We start from the raw sequence: 24,698 nt of genomic DNA, 5'->3' as shown, positions 1-24,698 counted from the left end.
TCAAGAAACAAGAAGAGAGAGTGAGAGAAAGTTGTGGCGAAAGAGTACAACAGGGGTCACCACCACCCTCTGCCGGAACCTCATGGAGCTTTAGGTGTTTTCACTCAATAAACACACACAACGCTCGGTCTGGGAATCGAAACCGCAATCCTCCAACCGCGAGTCCACTGCCCTAACCACTGGGCCACTGCGCCTCCACATTAACATATATATAGCCTACAAAACACAGATCAATTAAGAAAGAATTATAAATATAGAAAAATGGACAAAAAAATATTCATAATTCTTTATCTTAGCCTGCAAATACAGATTAAACTTATCTTCCCCTTAGTTTATTCATTTGTTTGCCCCTTATGTTGTTTTGTCAATTTTATGGCTATTTTTCGATGCTAGTATGGGTTTAATGAATGCATATTATTGAGGCATTGTTTTGCAGCTGGCTGTTCATTATGTTGCTAATCTTTACCTATTTTTCAAATAAGGGATTTTTTTTTATTTCACATGTCTTCAAAGAAGAAAGTTTGTACATTAACTTTGAAAAGTAAATTTTTAACATGCTAAAATTAGTTTGCTTTTTTTTTTTTTTTTTTTTTTGCTTGCCATTTTGCCTTGTTCTTGGTCACAAAAACCAAGCAGATACTATCAAACACCCTGCCTAACCAGATGTACAGGATATCAGCCCACACATTGGCAAAAACGTCCTTCAATTCACCTTTACAGATCATACAAAATGCCCACTACACTTCATGAGACAGTGGAATGTCAACTTTCTCCTTACTACCTCTTGGACAATTTCCTTGGAAAAGGAAATAGGTTCCCTTGTGCCACACTTCTACTACACCTATTTCTCTTATAAACTAAACTTTATCTACAACTCAAACTTCCTTATTGGACAAAATATTTGCAATGGTGTGAATGCAAGGCTGCATATTCTTGCCATTTTTATTGTGTTAAGGTAGTCAGCTGGCAAGACTGTTAGCAGGCCAAACAAAATACTTAGCAGCATTTCATTTGTTGTGCACTGGGGTTGATGTAATCACATAAATTTCAAGCCTTGTGCCTATAGTAGAAAGGATCATTATTGCAAGGGTTTAACCCTTTCGTTACTGTATTTATTTTGAGATGCTCTGTGTTTCTTTCAATTACTTTAAATATAACAAAGAATTTAGTAAAATAACTTAGTTATCATTAAGCTAGTGCTGGGAACATAAATTTTAGCTGAGGTTTGGTGGAAGATTTTAATTCCAAACTTATGAAAACAAGACATTTGTACTCAGAGACAGAACCGGTTTTCGCCAGGTTGGTAACAAAAGGGTTAAGTTAAGTCATTAAAATGACATGTATTTGTGTCAAAAAACCACAGAAATGCCATTATTATTAATTTTGTTTTTTCATTATATTTGCATCCTGCTTGACAATATTCTTGTCGTTTTTCTTTTCATTTGATTTTTTGTGTGTGTTTTTTGTGTAGTAGCCAAGGCTTTTGTTTAAAAAAGACATTTCTCACCAAGATCTTGTAATGAATGTCAGCTAACAAGAAAAGTACTCAGAAAAGTCTTAATCTTTCACTCAGCTTTAGATTAAAAATCAAAGTCAAATAATAATAACAATAACAATGATGATGATGATGATGATGATGATGATGGTTTAATTTATTTGCCACCAGGGCAAAGCATGAGCAGGACAATACAAAGACAGATATAAAGTGTGGGCATTTACATGTAATGAAATGATAAAATAAATAAATAAAAGAAAAGAGTAAGTATACATGGTAGACAATGAAAAGGAAGGGAAATATACATAGTATACAAAGGTTAAAAAAATAAGTGAGGAGATGTTAGAAATATAGTCCTCCTGATATAGGATGACCTCCAAGGATAATTGAGAAACCCCACTGTCCAAGATCTCCCTGAACACCAAAGGCAAATTCCCTTTCTCTGATTCACAGGTTTACACTTAGAGAGGTACCATCCACTCTTCCCATTTTTGCAACTTTCACCCAACTTTCAATAAACTCACTCAAGGACAGTACTTCTCTCTCCAACCTCAATTTCTTTTACAAGTGAGACTTGAAGTCAATGAGACCTCAGCCTTGTCCACCAGATAACCTCTTTCACCACAGCCACCACGCAAAGGAAAGTTGCCTTGCCTGCCCAATTAAAGGAGGGTGGCAGGGCAATCATCATTATGGACTTGGCCGATAGATGGATCCATTCCACATGTGAAGGCAGCTGTTTTACAAAACCCCACAAGTCAGCAATGCCTGAACACTGAACGAGTGTATACAGAATGGTTTTGTCACATTGCGTGCACCTCAGACAAGCCTGTCTAACAGCACATCTGTGCCTCTAGAACAGGTAATGCCCCACTGTTGCACTGTCAGGACAAGGACATCTGGAAATTATCCATAATAATTCTGGACTGGAAAGTCTTCTGGAACAGACCAGCCAGTTTGTTTTTGTTGATGCCCAGAGTCTCCCTGAGAACATGATTGCATTTCCCTGCTGCTAATCCTCTATAAATTGCTAAAGCGGAACATCCACTGATCCCATTGCCCAACTGGTAGAAAGCTGTGAGCACCTGACAACAGGCAAATAATATTAATAATGATGATATTTTTCATTATCCACAAGGGCTTGAAGAGATACAATAATAAGAAAGGAGGAATGAGAGACATTAAACAATACATTGGATATTCATTAAAGATTTACCCTGACCCACTTCTGGTTATTGCAGGAAATGAAACTCATACAGGTATAATCATACATGTCTCTACATGTCCCATTGTAAATTGTAACTTTCCTCTAGTATTCATTTGCCTTTTACAGCTGCTGAAGTGGACAACCGTATTATAATGGAGGCAGTTGAATGCAGATCAGTGATCAGGTACTTATACTTGAAAGGTCATACAACAAAAGAGACTTTCGATGAGATGAAAACAGTTTACGGTGACAATGCACCATCATACGACATAATTAAGCACTGGCATCACCAGTTCAAATGTGATCGGATATCAGTGAAAACTGCTCCTATTCCTAGACAACCACATTCTGCCATTGATGACGACACCACCCATAGAGTGGAAGCTGCCATTTTGGAGGATTGCTGCATAACTATTCGGCAACTAACCAAAGAAGTGAAGATAAGTGTGGAAAAAAATCATTTACGACCATTTGCACATGCGGAAGTTGTCTGCATGATGGATTCCCCAGATGCTCACACCTTTACAGAAGCAGGAATGAGTCAATTGCTCCCAGGTTCTTTTGGCAATATGCCAAGAAAACAAGGAGGACTTTTTTGGCAGACTTATCACACAGGATGAAACATGGGTTCATTGCTATAATCCTGTCACTAAAGCAATGGAAGCATGATAGCGCACCACCTCCAAACAAGGCTCATCTCCAACCCTCAACAGGCAAAGTGATGCTCACAGTCTTTTGGGACCAGTGTAGAGTAGTGATGATGGATTTTTCTGTCAAAGAGTACCACAGTTAATGGGGCATATTATGCTTCTCTGCTGCAGAAATTTCAGGATGCCATAAAAGCAGAGAGGGACACCATGCTAACCAAAGGAGTTCACCTCCTCCAAGACATCGCCACAATTCACAATGTGTATTGTGCCCAAAAGAAAGTAGACACCTGCAGCCATGAAATCCTTCTTCATTCCCTTTACTCTCCCAGCCTTGCACCATCTGACTTCCACCTCTTTCCAACCATGAGGTCTCTTTTGGAGAGGAAGTGCTTTTCAGATGATGATGAACTTATTTCCAAGGTAAAGCCTTGGCTCCAGACACAACCTACCAACTTCTACAGACGAGGTCTTCACAGCTGCATAAAGTGATGGGAGAAGTGTGTCACTATTGGTGGTGGCTATGTAGGGAAGGACTAATAATTATGCCAAGTTGTGTTTATCCCATTCCTAGGGAGGTGGGTCAGGGGAAATCTTTAATGAACACCCCTCATATATGGAAGTATGTATTAATATTTTAAATGTAGACACATATACATACACTAGCATACACACACATGCACACTCACACACACATCATATATATGTATATATATATATATATATATATATATAATATATATATATATATATATATAATATATATATATATATATATATATATACATGTATGTGTGTGTGTGTGTATATATGTTTGTGTCTGTGTTTGTCTCCCCAACATCGCTTGACAACCGATGGTGGTGTGTTTACGTCCCCGTAACTTAGCGGTTCGGCAAAAGAGACCAATAGAATAAGTACTAGGCTTACAAAGAATAAGTCCTGGGGTCGATTTGCTCGACTAAAAGCGATGCTCTAACATGGCCACAGTCAAATGACTGAAACAAGTAAAAGGGAATAAAAGAGACACAGACATAATTGTACATTTTATTATAAGATTTATTGAAAAACTAAATATAAATTTCCATCCAATAACTGCTGGTAGGGAATGCAGGAGATGATAATTGAACATAGAAATGACTAATAAAGCTTGAGATGCAGAAAAGAGTTGGACTTAAGTAATAGTGTAGAAGAGTTCCTCTCATTTCTAACTGGATACAGCAATGGAAAACTTTACATTGTTTCTACTATACTAGGCTGTGCTCTGGCTTGCTTGTAGCAAGAGATGAGAATGTGAGTTCCCTGGTGGGAATGTCAAAACACTGCCATTGCCCCTGGTGAGCTTTTGCTTGAATACAAAGAAAAGCATGCAAGAATGTCATAGAACATTCAATTAAGTTCTATATGGCATGACATCACTGTAAGCTGAATGGTAAATTATCAGGGCATGTCACCTGACCCAAATGTGGACCAGACGCAATGATCAGGGTTGTGAGGTTTCAATTCTAAGTCTCACTACAAAACTGTTATTATTGAGTGAGAGAGCAGAGCATGCCATCAAAGGGGTAAATATACAAAGCCCAGTATACCCATCATGGCTACCCATCTGATAAGGGTACACCAGGCACATGTATCACAACCAAATGTGCGCAACATGGTGATCTCATATCAAGATAAACAGCGCATGACCTTGCAGGTGGGGCTCAGTTAGAATTTCTTTTAGGCCAAGTAGCCCATCCCGAACAAAAAGGTCCCTAAATAAGGGTTGTTTAACCCTTTAGTATTTAAACCGGCCATATCCGGCCAAAATAGTTAATCTGTTTTATGTTCAAACTGACCAGATCCAGGCTCTCACACCTACCCTACAATGTTATTCTACATTAAGTAATTACACCATCAAGATCTTGAAGATATGAGATAATGCATGATTAATTCAAATCAATGGGAATCAATAAGCATTATGTTTGATAGAATAATCTGAACACTAAAGGGTTAAGGATATTGAATGAAACACCTAAGTTTCCAGAGGTGAATTATTCAAACCCCAAAGAATCCCTCTCAACACATGGCTACGATGCTTCCCCACTACTTCTGCTCGTGATCAGAGATGCACATATCGTCAGCCACTAAGGGACATGCTCAACTGGTTAATATTATTATTACTATTATTATTATTATTATTATTATTATTATTATTATCGTTATTATTATTATTATTATTATTATTATTATTATTATTATAGGCATCACACAGTATACAATATTGTGAGGTTGTTGATTGAAGATATTGATTGTACTGTTTGTTAAATCACAACAAGAACCTCAGACAGACAGTACTTTACACAATTTGTGTGCAGTTCCAAGTAATGCCGACTTTTGCAATACACCTAGATTGTAGGGTATTTCTAAAGTTTTGAGATGATTTTTTAGATTGGCTGGTATTGAACCCAATACTCCGATGACAGTAGGGATAACCTTTATGTTTGACTCTTGTAGTTGCCACATCTTAGTGATCTTAATTCTCAGGTCTCCATATTTATCAACTTTTTCTCTTTCTTTCATTATGATGTGTTGATCTCCTAGCACTGCCACGTCAATTATTAGGCACTCTTGTTTGTCCCTCCTAAAGGTTACTATATCCAGCCTTTGGTGCTCTAATACCTTGTCTATTATTAACATTATTGTTATTGTAATTATTATTATTATTATTATTATTATTATTATTTCTGAATTGTTAGTGTGACGGAAAAATTGCTTAGTGGTATTTCTACCAACTTAACGTTCTGAGTCCAAATTCCGCCAAGGTTTATTTTGCCTTTCATTCTGGAGTTGATAAAATACATACCAGTTGAAAACTGGGGTTGATGTAATCGACGTACCTCAACTCCAAAATTGCTGGCCTTCTGCCAAAATTTGAAACCATTATTATTACTGAATGGTTAAGGAACTTAACTAAACTTTGCACTATTAGTTTGCTTTAACCTAGTAATTTTCATTGTAATCTCTGATTATACTCTTTTACATCCAAATTTGTTGACTTTTATAATGATAAGAAAATTCAAAACAAAAAGCTTTATTTATAAGCCAATTAAGTGATACTATTTGGTCAGTCCTATAAATAACTTGTTTATCCTTGTCACAATTATGCTTTACAGTGCAATCATGATAAAAGAAACAAAGTCTCAAATAAACCTGAGTTTTCAGTGAAGTATAGATTTGAGACAGCACGTAAGACATCTGTAGAACTAAGTTTAACAGAGACATCTTAACAGGAATCAGTTAATAGAAAAATATTAAATAGATTTTGGAATTGTGCTTGTTTAGCATGTACTTGATCTGAGATCTTAGTCACTGTAGCCATTTCAGAACAAGCAAAATGTACTACGTTCTCTTCCCTTTTCCATTTATCTTTTTACAATACCTAATAGGCACGAGTGTGGCCACAGGTTACTGGTTCAATTCTGAGTAAGTCCTGGGCCAACCAAAGCCTTGTGAGTAAATTGATAGATGGAAGCTGAAAGAAATCTGTCATATACATATGTACATGTGTGTGCATGTGTAGTAAGAGGTTTGCTTCCTAACCCCATGGTCTTGGGTTCAGTCCTAACTTGATCATCTTAGTTTCTGGCTCATTGTATTGATGACAGCTGTCTAAAGTCAACATATAGGAGTGGCTGTGTGGTAAGTAGCTTGCTTACCAACCACATGGTTCTGGGTTCAGTCCCACTATGTGGCACCTTGGGAAAGCATCTTCTATAGCCTCGGGCCGACCAAAGCCATGTGGGTGGATTTGGTAGATGGAAACTGAAAGAAGCCTGTCGTGTATATATATATATATATATATATATAATGTGTGTGTGTATGTATGTATATATGTATATATATATATGTATGTATGTATATGTTTGTGTGTCTGTGTTTGTCCCCCCAACATCGCTTGCCAACCGATGCTGGTGTGTTTACATCCCTGTCACTTAGTGGTTCGGCAAGAGAGACCAATAGAATAAGTACCAGGTTTACAAAGAATAAGTGCTGGGGTCGATTTGCTCGACTAAAGGCGGTGCTCCAGCATGGCTACAGTCGAATGACTGAAACAAATAAAATAATTTTTACAAATAATAAAATGATAAAAATATATCTTCCTGGGCATTTCACAACATATGTCATGGACAGATAACTGTTTGAAGCTCTACCAATTCTATACTGACATGATAACAAAAGTGCATCATTTCTGATCTATCTGAGATATTTAAGTGAATGACTAATACTATCCTCTTAAACATGTTGACTCCAAATTCATCATACAATCCAAGTCCACTAACATCAAGTAATTTATAACCAGCCCATCCTTACAGACACTTCTATGAGTAACCATCTCATGATGAAGCCATCTCATATCCTACACACTTTATTTCAAACTCTATTTTGTCCTAATATAGTAAGCTTCCCTTAATCCTTTCGTTACTGAATTTATTTTGAGATGCTCAGTGTTTCTTCCAATTATGTTAAATATAACAAAGAATTAAGTAAAATAACATCGTTATCATTAAGCTAGAGTTAGGGACATAAATTGTGACTAAGGTTTGGTGGAAGGTTTTGATTCAGAACTTTTGAAAACCAGACATTTATACTAAAGAGCCAGAGCCAGTTTCAGCCGGGTTGGTAACGAAAGGGTTAAATTTGCTTTCTTTAAATGTAGAAATTTCTTCAAAGTTCCAACTAAACAAGATGATCAAATCTGATGATGGGCCTTGCATCACTCTCAGATATTGTACTCCAATACATTAACTCCTGTTCTCACCAAACTCTTTCTCTCATCACAGGGATAAATCTCAAGCTTTGGCAACATAAGATGGTATATACTATTCTCTAAAAAGAGCATCCTATCTGATCCTGCTAATTATCAAACCATTTTCCTCACTAAATCTTAAAGATGATTGAGACAATTAAACAATTTCCTCTTGCATCAGTTCTTCTGCTTCATCTTGGTAAACACAGTATGATTTCCATAGAGCTAGACCCACCAAAGACAAGAGACTACTGATGTACATCAGTAGTCTCTTGTCTTTGAGAAGTTTACCAAAAGAAATCTTGTTGTCCTTGAAATCAGCAAAGCATTTAACTGTATCTAGCAGGAAAGCCTACAAGCTAAGACTTCCACCTACAAGAGCTTTCCATCACCCAGCAGTAATCTTCTTTGGTGTTGTAGTGTCTCTAAAACAGCCATGGGCAAACTACAGCCAGTGAGATTTCCTGAGTGGGACACCTAATGGAAATTTCTTACTAGTGCAGCCACTTGATGATGAGCCATGTTTTATATGGCCTGCTTCACAAAAACATTGCCCATGTCTGATTTAGGGTATAGTTGAGTATCTAGATGTTATATATCTGATAGTTTGAAAGTGATTATGTATGCAATAACAGAAAGATGTGGATTGGAGTTGCTGTGAGAAGTGAATTTGTTTCATTGATCCATAGGTGTGGGCTGTGTACAACCTGAAGATTGCAGTTGTGGAGTCATGTCAAACCTGATCAACCAGCTCTATTTCCAAAGGCATTCCAGCTATGACCATCCCATTTTTCCAGACTCATTCTTCCATTTTTTCCTAAATGGTTGAATATGATTTGTGGGATATTTGGCAGCTATCTCTAGCAGATCAAACAATCGTGTAAAGGATCATTCATTAGCTTGTTGTTATTGTTGTTAGTGATGATGATAGTGGTGGTGGTAGTGGTGATGAGGTGATATTTTGCTTCTTGTTGGTTCTGGTTGAGCAGACCAATGATCAAAGTCGTTACAGTCATATGCTATCTTGCTACCAGTTTTTTTTCTCAAGCATTGTCAAGCCCAGACTGCATTAGCCAATGTGATTTCCCTTTTTAAAAATGTAAAGTATGATCTGAGATGGGAGGTAAATTCAGCTGTTATTTCTGGCAGGTAAAGCAGTAATGTAGTGGAAGCGCAATGGCCCAGTGGTTAGGGCAGCGGACTTGCGGTCGGGGGATCGTGGTTTCGATTCTCAGACTGGGTGTTGTGTGTGTTTATTGAGCGAAAAACACCTAAAGCTCCACAAGACCCCTGTTGTACTCTTACGCCCCGAATTTCTCTCACTCTCTCTTCCTGTTTCTTGAGTAACGCTGCAATGGACTGGTGTCCCGTCCAGCTGGGGGGGGGGGACACATACGCCACAGAAACCAGGAAACCAGGACCATGAGCCTGGCTAGGCTTGAAAAGAGTGCATAAATAAATAATAAATAAATAAAGCAGTCATGTAGAGGCTCCTTCTCTCATAGGCTCATTGTTGATCCTATGGTGTTATGGATGGTGGTGTTAATACTAGCACTTTATTATTATTCATAGTTCTTTTGTGTTGTGATTGAATCACAACAGCTATGGGCAGAAGGTTAGGGCCATCTACTCCCCAAATTTCATGTCTTCTGCCTATAACTGAAAGGCCATCTACTGTCAACCATATGGTCATAAGTTCAAACCATTGTAATGTCCCTGAAGGGAGACCCATTACTTTAGTACATGATCCACTATGCTTGACTGAATGCAACAAAACATTGTTTCCACCACTCCTGCTTCACTATTGAGCAGTGTAGAGAAAATACATATGAAAAAGCAATTACTCTCACAAACCAGTCAGTTTACCCATATTATGTTGGAAAACTGGATGTAAACAGTAAAAAGAAAAAAAAAAAGACATGTAGTTAGGAGTGGGGAATGTCAGAGAATTGTTATTGCTATTGTTATTGATGTCATTGTTGGCATTTTCCTGGCTCTTTACATTCTAGGTTCAAATCATGCCAAGGTCGACATTCTCTATCATCCATTGATGGTTGATAAGACAAGAATCAGTTGAACCCTTGGGTCAATGTAATTGACTTATCCCTCACCTCAATATTGCTGAGTGGCTGTGTGGTAAGTAGCTTGCTTACCAGCTGTCCTGCTGTAAACAACAATAACAACAGCAACAACAACTCTCTTACTCTTTTACTTGTTTCAGTCATTTGACTGTGGCCATGCTGGAGCACCACCTTTAGTCGAGCAAATCAATGCCAGGACTTATTCTTTGTAAGCCTAGTACTTATTCTATCAGTCTCTTTTGCCGAACCACTAAGTTTCAGGGACGTAAACATACCAGCATCGGCTGTCAAGCAATGTTGTGGGGACAAGCACAGACATACACACATATATATATACATATATACGACAGGCTTCTTTCAGTTTCCGTCTACTAAATCCACTGACAATGCTTTGGTCGCCCGAGGCTATAGTAGAAGACACTTGCCGGAGGTGCCACGCAGTGGGACTGGACCCGGAACCATGTGGTTGGTAAGCATGCTACTTACCACACAGCCACTCCTATACCTATAGCTACTTACCACACAGCCACTCCTATGCCTATAGTTAATTTGTGATACAAAGTTAGGAGGAAATGTATAGGGGTCATTATAAGTTAAGAATATTTGTAAGAGATATTACAAGCCACAATAGCAACTGGTAACTAGAAACCATTTAGATGGTTAATGTGGCTTTTCTGATAGTGGTGGTGGTGGTGGTGGTAGCAGTATTGCCTGCAGTGGTAGCAGTAGCAGTGGTGGTGGTGATGATGACGACGAAGACGATGATGATGATGACAGATGTGGCAGTGTTGGTGTTGTTAGTGTTGGGGGTGGCACTGGTGGTGATAACAATGACCAGAACAGCATCAGTGGTGTCACCTGCAACAGTAGTAGATGATGATGATGACGATGATGGTGACAAAGATGATTAAAACAAAGACAATGACAATGATGATGAGGACGAAGAGGAGAGGAGGAGGAGGACAATAATGATGAGGATGAAGATGATGACAACGATTGTAATTTTTGTTATTGTTGTTTTGGTCAGCTAAAATAAAGGGTGATCCAAAAGTAGTACCCAATATAAAAATTTATATTTAGTTGGCTACATAAATAAAATAGTTTTAAAATTGAGGTGTTGCTTTTCCGGACACCCTATAGTACATTCAGCTGTTCATACTCTGATACAACTGTCAACTATTTCCTGTCAAAGAGCTAAGGGGAATATTCATAGTGGCCATTACAGTTAAGTATTCTGACATTTTCTATGAATTGGCTGTTGAAGTGGGACGCTTCAGCAACTAACTCATATATAAAAATATATAAATGTGCAGAATATATAAAATATAAATATGTAGAATATATAAAATAAACCTACATTTGAATTCAGTTGCAGCTGTTAGAAGAAAATATAATTGCGAAATACATGATGAAAGCTTCTGAGTTGAGCATTATTTTTAACCAATTTGAGAAGGGCTTAATTCAGTTAATTGAAATCCAGAGGAATTTATTGCATTCAAACAGTTTATTTATTTGAAAACATTTTTATCTTTTATTATTTGCTTGTTTCAGTTACTGGACTGCAGCCATACTAGAGCATTGCCTTGAAGGTTTTTTTTATTGTTAGATAAAGCACCCCCAATACTTATTTTTTAAAAGTTTGGTACCTATTCTATCAGTCCCTTTTGCCAAACTGCTAGGTGATGGAGACATAAACAAACCAACGCCAAATGGTGTATAGATTTACATACATACACTACCCACCCACCTGCATATATACATATACATAGACAAACACACACGTGTGCATGTGTGTGTGTATACTACTAGAATTGGAGAAAAAATTTCAGGCATAGAAGCAAGGTCTGAAATCAAAGGGCCTTAGAGTAAATTCAACAAAAATTGAAGTCTTAGTGAGTAGAAAGGCAGACAAATCACAAATCCCTTGAGGTAAATGGCCCTGCTCGATATGAAGAAGGTATAGGTAGAAACTCCATAAGGTGTACCCAGTGCAAGCTATGAACACATAAGAAGTGCAGCAATATCAAAGGAAGGTTAATAGAGAAAATGTTCTTTGTGTGAGGCAGATGTACAGGTACAATAAACACTAGAAATATACAGAAAATAGACCCCAACAAATGCCAGTGGGGGACACTTAGAAGTAGTTGAAAGCTTTCATTATTTAGGTGGCCAATACAGCAATGGAGGTGGATGCTCTGAGAGCTTAGCTGCTAGAATAAGAATATAGCTGGGTAAAGTTCAGAGAGCTTCTGCCTTAAAGGTAGATTGTGTGATGCCTGTGTGTGAGCAGCCATGCTACATGGCAGTAAAACAGTGACTGTGATTGCAGAGGACATGTGAATGCTTGAAAGAAATGAAGCTAGTATTCTTTGCTGAATGTGCAATGTCAGTGTGCATGTACAACAGAATGTGAGCATGTTGAGAGAAAAATTTGGCATAAGAGGCATCAGATGTGGAGCACAAGAGAGATGACTGAGTTGGTATGGTCATGTAGTGCATATGGACATGGAAAACTGTGTAAAGAAGTGCCAATCTCTAACTGTGGAGAGAACTTGTGAAAGAGGTAGACCCAGGAAGACATGGGATGTGGTGGTGAAACATGATCTTTGCTGGGTCTCATGGAGGTGATGGCGAGTGATCAGGACTTTTGGCGATATGCTGTGCTTGAGAAGACTCATCAAGCCAAGTGTAATTGTTGTTGCAGCCAGTGCTAGTGACACAAAAGAATCTGTGCTGTTGACATGTAAAAGGCACCCACTACACTCTTGGAGTGGTTGGCTTTGGGAAGGACATCCAGCAGTAGAAATCAAGCCTGGTACAGCTCTCCAGCTTATGAGTTCCAGTCAAGCTGTCTAACCCATGCCAGCATGGAAAGCAGACGCTAAATGATGATGATTATAGTTATGATACATACATACATATATATAAAGTAGTTGTATACTGTCAACTTAATGTGACAGTCCCATGAAGGGAATCATACTACTGCTATTTAGCCCTAGGAAGCAGCAACGCTTCCTGTCGGCCTTGACACATTTCCTGTGTCCTTATGTTTACAAGAAGGAGATAAGCACCTCCACCCAGATAAGCATGCATCCAGAGACTAGTTTCTGCGTCTTTGCTCGTCAATGAAAATAACACCATGATGCTGACTGGATGTTTGATTTTTATCACTCTTAGTACATGCAGGAGATTCCAAAATCGTTTGGAGGCCATGGTTGAAGCCAATAGCAGTTTTATTGAATACATTTCAAGATTATTTTTTATGTAATTTTGGTAAATATATATGTTAAAATGTTATATACATTTTTGCGTAATTTTGATGACAGTTTATTCACAGCATCCTGTATATATATATATATATATATATATATATATATATATATATATATATATATATATATTAAAATAACATCAGCTCCAAACAGTGTTTAGGCATAAGTGAACTTTAGGTTTCTTAAAATATACTTGTGATATATTTCAACTAATAAAGACAAATTTACTGCAGTTACAGTGGAGGAAAAATTCTCTCTTATGGTAGAAAAAAGGTGTAAAAACACTATATCTGTCCAGTGCTGCTACCTGTTGGATTCATAGACATTGGTGTTTGTAGCTTCTTAACCATCATCAATGGGAAATACCAAAGAGAGACAACTTTGGACAGACTTAGTCAAGCTAAAATATAGTCAATAACATTGACTGATTTGCACCAGTAGACTTCCAAGACCATGAAAATTACAGTAATATCAGTGCCAAGAGGTGTTTAAGCATAAGCAAACTTTAGGTTAGTTAAAATATGTTTGTAATATATTTCAACTGCTAAAGTCAAATTCACTGCAGTTACCATGGAGGTGTATATTGCTAGCCAATACACATTCTTTATTTTCTCAACTTGTTTCTCTCTGTGTTCCTTTCTGTAGAAGAGCATAGGCCTGAAACGTTAAAGACTTTTTCACTTCCCAAGCATTAAACTAATACATCTGTTTGTTGTCTACACCACCTGTCTTTGTCTTTTGTTTTTTTTGTGAACTCTTCCTATATATATATATATATATATATATATATATAGGATAGACTTTCACACAGTTTCCATCTTCCAAATTCGCTTACAAGGCACCGTGTCATTTCCTTCGTAATTGTTGACTGTATATTGCAATGATTTTGGCTCCTTCTAACAGTTTCTTCCTCTCTGATGATACTGAGCAGCATTGATTTGACTAATGAGTGTTTGTATATTTTCCTCCACTATGTAACACACAGCTTTTTCCCTCTTGTAATTAATGCAGTTATTACTCTAAACCAGGAACAGCTGTAACCACTCCAACCATATAAGGATTATTTTATTTTACTGCTTACCTAAGAAATATCTGTTATCAAATGTTCTCAGCTTCCCTCTGCAGATTGTCAGTCACTGCTATTAAAATCAAAATTAAGACATTATACTGGCATTCTGTCAGTTACGATGACAAGGTTTCCAGTTGATCTGATCAATGGAACAACCTGCTTGTAAAATTAATGTTCAAGAGGCTGAGCACTCCACAGACAAATGTACCCTTAGTGTAGTTTTTGGAGAGATTTAGCATGACACAGAATGTGACAAGGTTGGCCCTTTGAATTACGAGTACAACTCATGTTCACCAACTGAGTGGACTAGATGCTGGGAATCAAACTCACAACTTTATGATTGTGAGTCAAACACCTTAACCATTAAACAGCAAAAAAATAATCTCAAGATGTTGTTTTTCAGTATCAAATACCTTAAAAATGCTTACAAGTGCATTTGGTTGCACTCAAACACAATTTGAAAAGTGGTTTAGTGAACAATATCATAGAATACCCTAACTGAACCTAAATAGAAAATCCCTCATTTTATCATTTATATCATGTTTTAGTTATTGTGTGTTATATTCTACTCTTTATTTCTATGCAAATATGCACATGTACACATAGATATGTATGTGCATGTGTGTACATGTATGTATACATGTGTGTGTGAGTGTGTGTACAACTTGATATTATCAATAAGTCATTCTATATATTGCATAATGTCCTTTACCCACCTCTTTTGTAATATGCAAATGTGTTCTTTTTTTTCACAGTTTTATATTTTGTGTCTCTTCAAACCTTTGTAGCAAATAAATAAATAAGTAGATAAATAAATAAATAAATAATAATAATAGTAATAATAATAGTAATAATAATAATAATAATAATAATAATAAATGCTCTGATGCAGTACCAGGCAGTAGCTCTCATGGCTTCTGATCTTAACTGATTGGAAGTGTTATCGGTATAAAAGATGGGCCACAGTAGATAGTCTGCTCAATACCACAGATTTGCTTGTCAGTTGTTTGACCTTAACCAGTTGAGCATGTGGCTGACGATATGTGCATCTCTGATCACAAGCAGAAGTAGTGAGGGAGCATCATAGCCATGTGTTGAGAGGAATTCTTTGGTGTTTGAATAATTCACCTCTGGAAACATGGGTGTTTCGTTCATCCTTAACAAACTTTATTCAGGGACCTTTTGAGTGGGATGGGCTACTGGGCCCCACCTGCAAGGTCATGCACTGTTTATCTTGATATAAGATCATCATGTTGCGTACATGTGGTTGTGATGCATGTGCCTGGTGTACCCTTATCAGTTAAGATCAGAAGCCACGAGAGCCACTGCCTGGTACTGCATCAGGGCATTTTATTATTATTATTATTATTATTATTATTATTATTATTATTATTATCATTATTATTATTATTATCATTATTATCATCATTATTATTATTATAAGCAGCAGCAGCAGTGGAGGCGCAATGGCCCAATGGTTAGGGCAGCGGACTCGCAGTCAGAGGATCGCAGTTTCAATTCCCAGACTGGGCGTTGTGTGTGTTTATTGAGCGAAAACACCTAAAGCTATATGAGGCTCTGGCAGGGGGGGGGGGGCGACCCCTTTTGTACTCTTTCGCTCCAACTTTCTCTCACTCTTTCTTCCTGTTTCTTGTCCCCGACTTCCTACGCAATCGCTGAGCCTGGATGCGTATTCATCCATTCATCGATGCTCTTGGTGTCGGTGGTTGACCTGCTTTCTCTTCTGCGGGTCTTACGAATAGCAAAGGACCACATTTCGGACTTCTCCCACTAATGGGACAAAGACCGCTTTGCTCAACAGCAACAGCAGCAGCAATGCTTTCAAGGTGTCAACTATTGGAAAATAACATCAATAGCTCACTTCTTTCTATCAGACTTGAAGACTTCAGAAAATCTTTTTTCTTTACTTTTATTTTCATTAACACTTCCAAGCAATACAAATTTGTTCTTGTCTGGTGTTGAATATATGCTTGTGGTCATCTGAGATAGAATTGAAGCTTTTGGGTTAATTGATCTCAGTGCTCCAACCATTATTTGTATCAAGCTTTTTTTTTATTTCTTCTCATTCTTGAGAGTAGCTCCGATCTCAGTTTTGAGTCGTAATTAAATTTTCCAAATTCTTTTTGAGAGCAATATTTGTAGTCTTCAAATATAGCAATGACAATAATCATAAACACTAAGGTCATGAGCTGGTAGAACCATAAGCAAGCTGGGCGAAATGCTTAGCAGTATTCGTTCATCTTCATGTTTTGAGTTCAAATCCTGCCAAGGTTGACTTTGCTTTTCATCCCTGATAAAATAAGTACAAGTTGAGTATTGAGCACAGTTGATGTAATCAACTTACCCGTTCCTCCAAAATTGCTGGCCTTGTGCCAAAACTTGACATCAATAATTATAAACACTGGTTTCTTTGATTATATAAACTTCAGGTCTTTTGTTTTATGATTCTTTATTTACATGTCAGAATTAAGTAAGATTTTTTTGCTTGATTGTTTTCCAGGTTCATTTTGATAACATGCTGACACCACTTTGTAGAGACTCAAAACTTAGATTTTTAACATACATCCAAAGATTCCATAGGAGATTGAAGTATAGCTTGTCATGATGCTTTCAGTAGTTTTCTGTGCTGGCTGGCATTTCACAGCCATTAACCAAGTAGATTGCAATTTCTGTCTTCCTATCTTCTATGGTAATATTGGTTAGAGTGTCTCAAATACTATAGCTGTTGTTGTTGTTGTTGTTTAACCACAGGTCAGTTCTGATCCTGCAGACCTACAACTAAAGGCATTTCAACCATGACTGTTCTTTCAATTTTTTTAGGAGTATCAGACTCCTCCTTCCCCTCCCCCACTACCATTGCCGCCGCCACCACCACCACCACTCTGTTGGAAAAGAGAGAGAGAGAAAATGTGTCAGAGCATATCCTTGAGTTACAGGAAGATGAATATAAGAGAAATGATACAGAAGTGGGTAAGTAAGCTTGTGAGTGTTGTCTAATGCTCCCTTCCTTTTATAAGACGATAGAATGCGATTTGAGCGAATTTGACTGCTATTTCTAGCAAGTCAAGTTACTGTATAGAAGTTCTTTCGTTGGCTCAGAGATGTTTAATTAGTATGCTGGAGCATTATTATGTCTCAGTATTTCTTTGTAGTTGGATAAATAATTATAGGGTGTTAAATGAATGGGTACAGTCAACAATTATGAATTGGGACCACATTAGAATACTTCAAAATCTTGGAGCAGAATACTCATCATGAGAGAAACAGAATGTTTGTGACTAGAAAAATATCCAATCGAGTTTCACCCAAACAGTATATCTGAAACAAGTTCACACTAAAATGATATATATATATATATATACCTTATTTGGTGGCATAAAAGACATACAAACATATCAGATATATTTCAATTTTAACAGCACATCTATTATATAAAATCCGTTCTGTCTGTCGGTGTGTGTGTCTTCTAGGATCTCAGGCATCCTTCATCCGATTGTCCTCAAATTTGATATGTAGATATATATCTTGAAAAAATTACAAAAATCAATTCCAGGTGAGAATGCAATCGATAAAGCCGTGGGAATGTGCATTTGTATGTGCAAGTACATCAGTCGAAATCCGTCTTTTGCTGGTGTCTCAAATTTAGGTTAAATCAGTGTTTCTCAAAGGGGAGGCCTATGGGATGGTCGGACAAGTTGTTTTGAGAAAATTTGGTTTAAATGTTTGACAACTCAGCACCATCCATTGGACGGGGGGCGTTTTGCTCATATTCAATAAAAGGACAGTTTTTAGAACATCAAAGCATGTAACATAGGATTATCTTCACATATGGAACCTAGGGTGATTGTTCTGAGACATTTAAAAACAAAGTGCATTTTATATGTCATCAAATATGGTATATTGTTTTTTGTATCTACAAATTTTATTCTGAGAAGGAAGATCAGAGGTCATAGTTTTTGCTGGTCCTTCTGGGAGGCTGAAGCTAATATGGTTTGTTCAGATTGAATTACTGAAGACTTATGGCAGTTGAAAAAAAATGAACAGTGAGGAAAATCCTGGGGAGTTGCAGTCAAGGTTAGATTAAAACCAACTGATGCCTTAAGTATAGCCCAACAATGGTTCCTTTTTGACCCTTTTAGTGACATTAAGACATAATAGGAGCTGAATGAGAAATAATTAACTCCTCAATTTTCTTCCAGGCAAGACTCCACATCTATATTAAATATAAGCTGCTTTTCACTTTTATTTATTTGACACTAAATACCAGTAAGCAATATAAGTAGAATATTTATTTATAACTAGGGCAAAAGGAAAAAAGGCAAATTTTTAACATATTTTCATGGAAAAAAAAAAACATTTGTAAGGAAAAAATGCAAGCACAAAAATTTATTGCAAACAACTCTTTTTACAGAACTCAATATTGGTGATATACTTCTGGAAAAGAAATTCTACAGAAAAACTAATATTTGTACAGAACAAACCATTTTTATTCAGGCGCAGGAGTGGCTGTGCGGTAAGTAGCTTGCTTACCAACCACATGGTTCCAGGTTAATTCCCACTGTGTGGCACCTTGGGCAAGTGTCTTCTGCTATAGCCTCAGGTTGGCCAAAGCCTTGTGAGTGGATTTGGTAGACGGAAACTGAAAGAAGCCCATTGTATATATATATATATGTATGTGTGTGTATATGTTTGTGTGTCTGTGTTTGTCCCTTCAACATTGCTTGACAACCGATGATGGTGTGTTTACGTCCCCATCACTTAGTGGTTCGGCAAAAGAGACCGATAGAATAAGTACTAGGCTTCTAAAGAATAAGTCCTGGGGTTAATTTGCTCGACTAAAGATGGTGTTCCAGCGTGGCCGTTGCCAATACTGGCTCTCATGCCGGTGGCACGTAAAAGCACCCACTACATCCTCAGAGTGGTTGGCATTAGGAAGGGCATTCAACTGTAGAAACTCTGCCAGATCAGATTGGAGCCTGGTGCAGCCATCCAAACCGTCCAACCCATGCCAGCATGGAAAGCGAACATTAAACGATGATGATGATGATAATCCTCCCAAACAATAATGTTTTCTTTGTGATTACCTCTAACACCTATGCAGAAAGCAATCCTCAAGAGGGTCATGCCAATATTGCCTCCTTCAACAGAACAAATATATAATTGCCACACATATTAGGAAAACATGATTACCCAGATACTAAATACGAACAACATGAACTAGAAACTGTGTGAGTGTCTCTTCGTCTTGACATCACATGACAGATGTAATTGATTGTCGCTTTTGTACAAGCTGCATCATTCAATTCCAATCCTATGCAAAAACATGTCTGACCAAGGGAAAATATTAGTCGGCTCCAGCTCGTATCCGAGGATTGGGTTCGTCAGTTTTCTATCCAGCCTCCTCGTCAGATGTTTGTTCCGAATGTGACTTTGGAGTCCAAGCCAGTGGTGAAAGAGTTGTGGGCAAAACTCACACAGGATGGTCAGTGCAGGTTGAGGATGTTGAAGACTCTCTTTTCTTCTCTTGAGTTTTACCTCCTCATTCTGTTGTCTATTCTGCTCGAAGGAGCTGGCTCCATTGTGGATAGCAGTCCTCTGGGCTGTTCTAACCACAGCAATCTGTTCCCATGAGGATGGCTGGATGTTAGCTTGAGCCAAGGTCCATTTGAGCTAGTCTTTAAAATGGAATTTCAAACCTCCTCTGGGTCTTGTTCTGATTGCCAAGTTCTCCGTAGAGCATGATCCCTGGGAGATGAGAGAGCTCCATATGATGGGCATGACCTACCCAGCGGCAACCATGGTGGAGAATGGTGGCTTCGACACTTGGTAGTGAGGCGCGGCAAAGAACCTTGTTGTTGGTAACGTGATCTTCTCATTGTATGTTGAGGATCTGTTGTAGCTTTAGTTGCTGGAAGCATTCAAGGCGCTTGAAGTCACGGCAGTACAACATCCAAGTCTGACAAGCGTAAAGTTGATGGGACAATGGCATGGAAGACCAATGTCTTTGTCTGGATAGTCAGCGCGTGATTGAAGAATACACTTTGGCTGAGTCCTTTTCACACATGGGAGTCTTCAAAAGGATACTTCCAAGGTATGTGAAGTGTTCAACTTCTTGTAGGGGTTGGCCATTGATGCTAATGTTTGTGGGTGGACTGTTCTGGCCTGGTGCAGGTTGGATCAGTGTCTTGGTCTTTAATGTGTTTACCTGCATCCCAAAGTGTTCATAAGCTGCATTGTAAAGATCAGCTGTCCTTTGCAGGCCATCTGCAGTCTCAGAGTGGCATTGTCACTGGCTTACTGCATCTCATGGACTGAGATAGCAGAGGTCCTTGTCTTTACACAGAAACATGCAAGATTGAAGTGTCTGCCATCCAAGCGATAGTGCAAACATGTTAGGGTTGATAAGAAGATCATTCAGTCATCTTAATCTGCCTCAGTGAACACTGACTGACCTCAGCCAACATGAAAAAGTGCACATTAAAATGATGATGATCATCATCATCACAAAGGATGATTCAGAAGTTACTTTAGCATTTAAATGATATATAATTTTCCTTGTTACAATTTTATTTATATGTTCATGGTGTTCAGGCTAAATTTGGCAATTTGGACAAAAGGAAAAGAAAACACACTGACCCATCCAAAAATAAAAGTATTTTTAGAAATCAAAAAATATCAACAAGATCTCACCATCCGAGCCTGATTGTTGCCAGAGCAGCTATCTGGCCTCTGTGCCGGTGGCACATAGAAAGCACTATTCGAGCGTGATCGTTACCAGCATCGCCTTACTGGCACCTTTGCCGGTGGCATGTGTAAAAGATTCGAGCGAGGTCGTTGCCAGTGCCACCTGACTGGCACGTAAAAGCACCCACTACACTCTCAGAGTGGTTGGCATTAGGAAGGGCATCCAGCTGTAAAAACTCTGCCAGATCAAGATTGAAGCCTGGTGCAGCCATCTGGTTCGCCAGCCCTCAGTCATACATCCAACCCATGCTAGCATGGAAAGCAGATGTTAAACGATGATGATCATGATGATTATGGCCGGGAGAAAACAGTTTACCCAAAGTCTCCACCCTCAGCTTCCATTACAGCATCAAGAGGCTCCAAAACCTGGTGCATTCACTCCTGACTATATCCCTAGGAAGATCTTTAAACACCTCTTTGATCTTGGCCTCCAGTTCAGCCTTAATACTGCAGGTAGAGCAGTTAGTGTTTTTCATAACTGTACCCCAGGGAAATTAGGAAGCCAGAAATTGGGGCAGGTGAAGTTATAGAGATTCTCTAACAAACACCTCCGACTCTTTCCAGAGAGAACTGAATCCTGTTGCCACACATGTGGCCTTCCAGCAGCAATCACCTCCAGCCAGGAATTGACCACAGTCTGTTGTCATCATCATCATCATCGTTTAACGTCCGCTTTCCATGCTGGCATGGGTTGGATGATTTGACTGAGGACTGGTGAACCAGATGGCTGCACCAGACTCCAATCTGATCAGGCAGAGTTTCTACAGCTGGATGCTCTTCCTAACGCCAACCACTCTGAGAGTGTAGCGGCTGCTTTTATGTGCCACCAGCACAAGGGCCAGTAAGGCGGTACTGGCAACAGCCATGCTCAAATGGTGCTTTTTATGTGCCACCTGCACAGGAGCCAGTCCAGCGGCACTGGCAACGACCTCGCTCAAATGTTTTGTCACGTGCCACCAGCACAAGTGCCAGTAAGGCGACACAGAGATAATCATATCAATTGGGCCTAAGGCCCTATTCAAAGAAGTGGAATGAATTCCAGTGTGCAGATGCTGTCAGAATGCCAGCTGTGTCCCTTCCTGCTAGCCATGGCTTTGCATTCTCTGTGGCAGCTGTCCATGTCTTTACAGTGTTCACTGAGTATGAAGCAGCAGTTGTGCTGTCAGCATTTTGATATAAAGTGTGAATTATTATAATACAGGCAACTCATTATCAATATTCAGATGGTTTCCAGTTGTCCATGTCAGCTAACTTTTTCTCAACTACAACTTTCACCAATGCATCAAGCTTTTCTGGAAAAAAAAAGAGACTTTAAAAATTCATCAAATTTAGTCCAAGCACCCTGTACTTTTAATACTATCTATACCATTTTGTTGTAAATATTTTCATATTGTTTTATACATTCAAGAAAAATGTCATAATAATAAAAAGATGAGAGAATATTCATTATCTTAAAAATGACACAAAACAATGAATGAATTGTATAAGTTCAAAGGATGCAAAAAGAAGAAATAAACCAGAATCTTCCAAGACTCATCACCATTCATAAAACTTTCAAGCAATTTAATCCTTTAACATTCAGATTATATTGTCAAATGTAATTATTTATTTTTTCACATCGTTTTGAATTAATTATGCAGTCTCATAGCTCTGAGACTTCAATGATATGATTGTTTATTTTTAAAATGGCATTGTAGGGTAGGTTTGAGAGACTGGAGACAGGTAGAATGTTTGGGTCAGATATAAAATGATAAACATCGCCCTTTTCAAGCCTAGCCAGGCTCATGGGCCCGGTTTCCCGGTTTCTGTGGTGTATGTATTCCCCCGCAGCTGGACGGGATGCCAGTCCATCACAGCGTTACTCAAGAAACAGGAACAGAGAGTGAGAGAAAGTTGTGGCAAAAGAGTACAACAGGGGTCACCACTACCCACTGGTGGAACCTTGTGGAGCTTTTAGGTGTTTTCGCTCAATAAACACACACAACACCTGGTCTGGGAATCGAAACCGCAATCCTCCGACCGTGAGTTCGCAGCCCTAACCACTAGGCGACTGCGCCTCCACTTTGGGTCAGATATGGCCAGTTTAAATGCTAAAGGGCTAAAACTACATGCTTACTTGAAGACCTGTCTCAGTGAAAACCATTTATTACAATTCATTTTCAACAAAATCCATACCAGTCACATGCAGGCTTCAAAACTCTGGGTATCTAAAATTTAGTGGTATGAAAAGTTTTGTCAATAAGTCAGAAATTATCTGTTGATGCTAAGTGTACTCATCATTGACTTAAATAGCCAGGGATACAGACTACTTTTTTACTCTTTTACTTGTTTCAGTCATTAGTCTGCGGCTATGTTGGACCACCGCCTTTAGTCAAGCAAATTGACCCCAGGACTTATTCTTTGTAAGCCTAGTACTTATTCTATCAGTCTCTTTTGCTGAACCACTAAGTTACGGGGACATAAACACACCAGCATCGGTTGTCAAGTGATGTTGGGGGTACAGACACAGACACACACACACACATATATATATATACATATTAGAGGGAAACCACTATGTAGACACCCTTATGCTAGAAATAGATCCGCTATGGTCTTACCACTAAGAAATGTTCTCAAGAAAAATTTAGCAAAACAACCGTTTCCCTCTGATATGTATATAATACAATTTTACTGAACCTTCAGTTTTTTTATATGCCAGACCACTGGTGTGAAATTAATGTTAATTAAATTACTATCTAATTTCTCACCCTCATTTTAAATTTAAAATATATATATATATATATATATATACACACACACATATACATATACAATGGGCTTCTTTCAGTTTCCGTCTACCAAATCCACTCACAAGGCTTTGGCCGGCCCGAGGCTATAGTAGAAGACACTTGCCCAAGGTGCCACACAGTGGGACTGAACCCAGAACCATGTGGTTGGTAAGCAAGCTACTTACCACACAGCTACTCCTACACTAACTTAGGAAAATTTTATTTTGTGACAAAGCAACCTTTCATGACTGGAGCACTGTCAAGAAATTTGATGTTAAGTATAGAGTTATAAAATAACCCCCCCCCCCCAAACACTCGATAGGTGCTTTTTGTTGCCGAAGGCTACTGTCTGGCTAGGCAACACAATGTGATAACTTTTTGATTGATATTTTATTTATTATTATTTTTTGACACTGCTATACCAAAGGATATCTACATGGAATTGCTGAAAAGACTTGTAAGCAAAAAGAATATCTTAAAGAACTATTCTACAGCATACTGGGATCTCAGTACATATCAATTCCTTAATGCTCAATTTCCATGATAGTGGTGGTCTAGATTTGGTCTGACCTTTTGTTTACCTTGAAGTTCTGATCTTAATTCCT

General features: G+C 38.3%; 1 long non-coding RNA gene across 1 annotated transcript in view; it reads left to right on the top strand.

The window, feature by feature from the left end:
• LOC118762467 overlaps positions 1-17,549 on the top strand; it is a 74,928-nt gene extending 57,379 nt beyond the window's left edge. The window contains exon 3 of the long non-coding RNA XR_004998218.1: positions 17,399-17,549. This is a non-coding gene — a long non-coding RNA (uncharacterized LOC118762467). The remainder of the gene's footprint in view (positions 1-17,398) is intronic.
• Positions 17,550-24,698: the final 7,149 nt, after the last annotated feature.

This window comes from Octopus sinensis, linkage group LG3 (genome assembly GCF_006345805.1).
Source record: "Octopus sinensis linkage group LG3, ASM634580v1, whole genome shotgun sequence".
Taxonomy (NCBI): domain Eukaryota; kingdom Metazoa; phylum Mollusca; class Cephalopoda; order Octopoda; family Octopodidae; genus Octopus; species Octopus sinensis.
This window is presented reverse-complemented; position numbering and strand designations above follow the sequence as displayed.